The sequence below is a fragment of the Lytechinus pictus genome, chromosome 10 (assembly GCF_037042905.1).
Source record: "Lytechinus pictus isolate F3 Inbred chromosome 10, Lp3.0, whole genome shotgun sequence".
In the NCBI taxonomy this organism is placed as follows: Eukaryota; Metazoa; Echinodermata; class Echinoidea; order Temnopleuroida; family Toxopneustidae; genus Lytechinus; species Lytechinus pictus.
The window spans coordinates 10,705,055-10,711,234 of NC_087254.1; positions in this window are offsets into that span (position 1 = coordinate 10,705,055).

Consider the following 6,180-nt stretch of genomic DNA (forward strand, 5'->3'; position numbering starts at 1 on the left):
CAATATATACACACACACTCCATCACGAACACACAAATAGCCCCCTATATAGGCAGACCCCCAACCCCGCACTTGACCCCCCCCCCCCATTCCCCTAAATCGCCCCAAAACTCAGATCCACTAACCCTACACCCCTACACACATACAACCCCCGCCCCACATACACACACACACACTCTTACACAGGATAGGAGCGAGAGGCAGTAGGAAATACAGTGGGGGAAATGAAAGACAAAAAGCAGAAGAAAATTGAGAAAAAGAAGGACCTTAAAACGCATCTATACTGGGGAGACCTTGGAAGAATTACGGGGCATGTGCAATTAGCGACAATGGATTACATATGTCGGAGATAATGCATGTCATGGATTATTATCTCTTTATGCCACAACATAACATAGCAACATAACAACACATAATTCATCTGCCCTACCCGCAAACTTTAAACTCATCAAATAAACATTTCATCAAATAAATATTTCTTTTAAAAACCGATGCCGCAACGCGAATTAATCTACTGATAAATCACTATTTCGTCTTTCTCGGATGGATTGGCTGAAGTGAGTTGTTGACCGTTCTTCGTTTCTACTATGAAAAAGTAAAATTATATGAGTAATAAGCAAAATGTAAACATCAGCATCCCCTTCTTAACGTTTATTAGTTGGAAGAAACTGAAATTTAAGACTTCAACTAATAAGCAAGGGGATTCTTTGAAATGTGGATTACAGTAATCGTTGACATTAGTTGTCTGTCTTTAATAGCCAAATGATATAAACAATATACCCTCGTCAACTCCTAGTATTAAAGGTAGCGTTTGATCAGAAATTCGTCAAACTACAGAAGTGAAAACCAACTTCAATAATTTGACGAGTAGGACCCGTTCTCATGTTGCCTATCATATAATATAGCATTTCCTTTATTACAATGGGGTGAATTGACTTTTATCAAAGTAGAAAAATGTCTCTGACGTAATGAGAGGTATCATAATTATCTCCTACGAAACATCTCCAAGATTCGGAGACCATGCCTGCCTGATGAATTCATAACGGCGTGGCTGTAGTTTTATTGCGAAATAGTAGATTAATGCGAGTGATTATCTAAATGCAAAGGAGCTAATCTTGTCCGTAATCACACTCATTTGAGAGTGGGATGATGGACCACTCCTGGTGGAATGAGATTTCAATCTTTCAAGAGTGGATTTTTACCTGTTTTGGAGTAAAAGTGTGCATCTGTTTTACATTTTCACTCAAAAAAAAGTAAAAATTCAATCTTGAAAGATTGCAATCTCATTCCATCAAGACTGGTCCCTCATCTCACTCTGAGAGGAGTGAGATTAGGGACCACTGTCAGCTCATTTTAGCATTTAGAGAGTAAAGTCCCCACGATTCTTGCCTGATCGAAGTGATTGCAACTATGACCGAATCACCAGCTGAAGCACTTATAAAGACTTTGAATCTTGGACAAAGTTGAACACCGCCATCCAGACAGAACTATCTTCTTAAGAAGTGAAAGAGAGCTCTATGTCCTTGTTTTGAATTGTACACATTACTTTATTTATGTTATGAATATATAGAATAAAATAGAATGGAAAAACATAAGCATTTTCTTTTAATTACCAGCTGAAGCACTTATAAAGACTTTGAATCTTGGACAAAGTTGAACACCGCCATTCAGACAGAACTATCTTCATGAGAAGTGAAAGAGAGCTGTATGCCCTTGTTTTGAATTGTATACATTACTTTATTTATAATGTTATGAATGAATCCTATATTTATTTTCTATATATAGATATATTCCAAAGATTTATTATATATATACACAATTTGTTCTTTTATTTGAATCCAGAAATAAAGCAAACCAATAGGACATTAATGACAAATAATAACTTTAATAGACACAGCAAATAATGAGGATATTTATCACAGTTTTGTTGAACTACAGGGTTGTTTTTGATTAATCATGATGAGATCAAATGGAAAAACACAAGCATTTTCTTTTGATTGATATCGGAACTTGGGAAAGACAGTTTGGAAGGCTGCCAGGACTCCCAGGTTTTCCTTTTCCAACTAAAGATCCCCGATCCATTGACGAGATAGCACGTACTCTACTAGTCCCGGGTGGAATGAATCATCGAGGTCATTTCTTGAATTAATTCGCTACCAATCTCTTTTATGAAGTATAGAATAACAAATCGAAGAAGAAAAAAATCAAAATAAACACAACTTTATTTATAAACGACCAGAATACGGTATATGATTCCGGATTGTGACGTAGAGGATTGCAAATGAACTCACCACGGATATGTGTGGGTGTTTCATAAAGTTCTTTGCACGCTTAGTATGCGGAAACACGCCCTACATTTGTCCTGTTTTTAATTTACTATAATCCAGACATGGGCTTCTAACAACCTTTTTACACATGACAAACTTTGCTTTCAAATACTTGTTTAAAGGACAAGTCCACCCCAGCAAAAAGTTGATTTGAATAATAAGAGAAGCATAACACCGAAAATTTCATCAAAATCGGATGTAAAATAAGAAAGTTATGACATTTTAAAGTTTCGCTTAATTTCACAAAACAGTTATATGCACATCCTGTTCGGTATGCAAATGAGGAAACTGATGACATCACTCACTCACTATTTCTTTTGTATTTTATTATATGAAATATGAATTATTCTAATTTTCTCCACATTGTCCGGTGAGACAAAGTTTTAATCCTCCCTGAACATGTGGTATTACCGTTGTTATAACATCTTACGGCTCAGTTAAGTTGGTCCTTAATGTCAAATTGGTGAAAATTGAAATATTGTATAATTCAAACAATAAAAAACAAAAGAAATAGTGAGTGATGGACATCATCGACTCTCTCATTTGCATGTCACTGAGTTGTGCATATAACTGTTTTGTGAAAAATAAGCGAAACTTTAAAATGTCATAACTTTCTTATTTTACATCCGATTTTGATGAAATTTTCAGCACTATACTAGTTTGATTTTTCTCTATTTATTCAAGTCATAATTTTCCTGGGGTGGACTTGACCTTTAAAGACGAGAATCTGAACTGGCACCTAGGGAAAGTTCACCAGTTGTGCGTTAAGTCGTGCTAAACCTACGAACGGCTTTATCAATAACAACACCCAGGTTTTTATTTCTGTTTTAGCTCGTTGCCGAGAATTTCCTGCCACACCCAGGTCTTACCTGGACCCATACGGGATACCCATGCCATACCCCTCACACACCTTCATTACACCCATAACACACCCCGTCTTACCCCTCACCGTTCCCAATCCTAATTCGGCAAACACCCCCGTGGCGATTTATTCCCCCCCCCGTCAGTACTTACGTACCCTATATAAGCGAGAGGGCAGTATCCCGTAGCCAGAACATGTTCACGAACAAGCCGTAGGGAATGACGATATACAGTAATAGAAAATAAATGGTGACACGTCAGGATGCGGCGTAATTTCCGACCCAACGTTCAGCTCGATAGGTGTGGTTCGGTCAGTTAGAAAATCCTTCAGTCGAGTTCATTGACGCAGGTTCGAATCTCACCTAGAACCATTTTTCAAAGAATCGTCTAAATTAAAAATTGAGGTAAGACTGAAAAAAAGTCCAGGAATTTGCAGTCTGGTTTCCTTGGCCCGTATTCTGAAGTCGGGTTTAACTTAGACCATGGTCTAACTCTGTGCTAAAATTATGGGAAGCCAAAAATTCAAAAATTACGTTTATATATTTATATATTATATATTTTCTGTTTATATATATTTTTTATGATTACTATTTTGTTTCATTTTGCTTTCATATGAAGAGAAATCCTTCAGTTATCATTCCCAGACAATAAGCCTGTTCACGGTTGTAAACTGCGCACGAGCAGAAAAAGGTCATTGGAGACAACCATGAAGGTGGCTTTCAAATTCACTGACATAGGCATTTGTGATTTGATGATTATTCATGTATTCCTTTCAAAATATTTATCACATCCAAGCTGAAGAGTAATAAATAGAGCCTTCATAATCACTGGTATTTGACAGTAGCCTAAACAATAGTCAAATGTGTCAAAGGCAGACAATAAAACAGATTTCCAAACTTTATCCCTGATGTACTATTCTAGTCACCTGGTCTATACAATGCCTTTTGTTCTCAGAATTTGAATACTCTACCGGTAAAGCTTACGCAACATCTACATTACGCAACATCTACATTTGAAAATGATAGTGCTTATCTTAATGAAAAATCACAAAGGTAATTGGAGAAAAGTTGATCATGAGCTAACCGTGAACTGGCTTATTATGAACAATTTGAGTGTCAAATGGGTTAATAAATTGGATGTGTACTGTTAATGATTTGTGCCCCAATTGGCTCTCCATACTTAAATCACAACTATAAACCAGGGTTTGATTTAAACCCGAGTTCAGAATACGGGCCAAAGTCTCCAAACATCCCTCTCGTGTCGGGTGCACAAGTACTGACCGAAAAAAAATCCATCGCACCCTTGTTGCTCATGTAAAGAATAAATACAACTGACTGAGTTCTTATTTGATTTGGATAATAAAAAAATGCATGTATTTTTAGTATTACGGGTAATTCGATCCAGGTGAAACTGTTACTTGTTATTTTGATCTTCCAGTAATAGAGTTTGATAAATATAAACATAACATGAAGGAAACCAAGTGCTTCAGTTGGAGACGTGATGTTATGCCACCATCGGAGTTGAGTTCGAACCAGGTCGGGTCGGCAATTAATATCAGTCAGTGTCCGGGCCAAATTGGACGTAAATAGTAACTGTTTTGGGGATTGAAGTTCTTGATAAGCAGTTCGGGCCATAGATGAGGATGAAACATCCTAAGGATTAAAAGAATGCAACCTCGATATTTATGAAAACATTTGAACTGTTGCGGTGATATTTTTGAACGTTTTCAGAGTGGAACATATGTATCACCATGAGGTAATCTTGGACGGGACTGTTTGTAATCTTCTGGAGTAGAACTCTTGACCATCTTCCGACCAGTGAACTCTTGTCTTTGGCAGGATGGTGGTTTAAAAAGTAACGTTTGAATGTTAAAAAAAAAACGTTTATGATTTCAAAATAACATACGAGATTAACAGCTGTCCTGGCATGTATCACAAGTCATACGGAGTTTCCACAACCACTTCGCAGACGCTTTCCGGAACGTTAAAAATCTACTGTCAAAAGCCCTTCATGACAAAGCAGCCTCTGTCGATTTCAAATCAGTGAATCAAAAGAGCGGTGTTGTCTTGGACTCTAGACATCTGCAATTTTTCGTCAGCTCCGAATCTTACGACGATCCGCTGCCCCACTTCACCAGTTTTCGACAAAGACCTCTCAGCTGTTCATTGTGATTCGACGGGTATTTTCAAGAGATTTTCTATGTTGTAGAATCCGTCCCCATCGCGAAGGGAGAACTCGCTATTAGCGCATTAAATGATAAAGGCAAGTTTATAATCTAACCATACACTGGTTAAATTATCGTATGGTCATTTGGTGCGCCTGTCATTAGTCTCATGCCCAGACAGTCTAATTTCCACTTCGTATTCTTATTATTTACCAGGTTTGTCTAATTAAAATCTGGTTCATAAACGGTTCATGTAATAATATGGTTTAAGTTATGTCAGACCAAGTGGCTATTAAACGAAGTGAATGATTAAACAAAATGGTTATTAGGCTCAAAGGAAATATGACCAAAGAGTAGATTTCAAGCGGGTCTGTATTACAAGACTACATTGCTTAGAATGTTGCATCATGGGTTAGAAATCTGGCCAGAATTGAGAACTTGAGGTGGTGCGGTGCAAAGCTGCTGGTTCGTATTTGCTTTAAGTTTGACGAAGTGGGAATCCCCCTTTCTTCGAAGCGATCACTGCCCATGACTTTCTTTTGAAATAATGCCAAAACAAGACAAAGATGTGTTGTAATGATTATTGAAGATACATATTTTCCTAAAGCTCAAGAGAAAACAAGGATTATTTCTCGCCAAGAGCTCTCATATTTCTAAGAAACGAATCAAATGTGTGAGAAATAATTGTCCTTATTCTGTTGCTATTGAGGTTGTTTAGGTACAGACGGAATAGAAAATACCCGGCCAAATGAAACCAATTGGCAGAAGATATTAATTAGAATGAAACTACCAGAAGATAGGGGCGAAATAACGTTTAAAATTTGTACC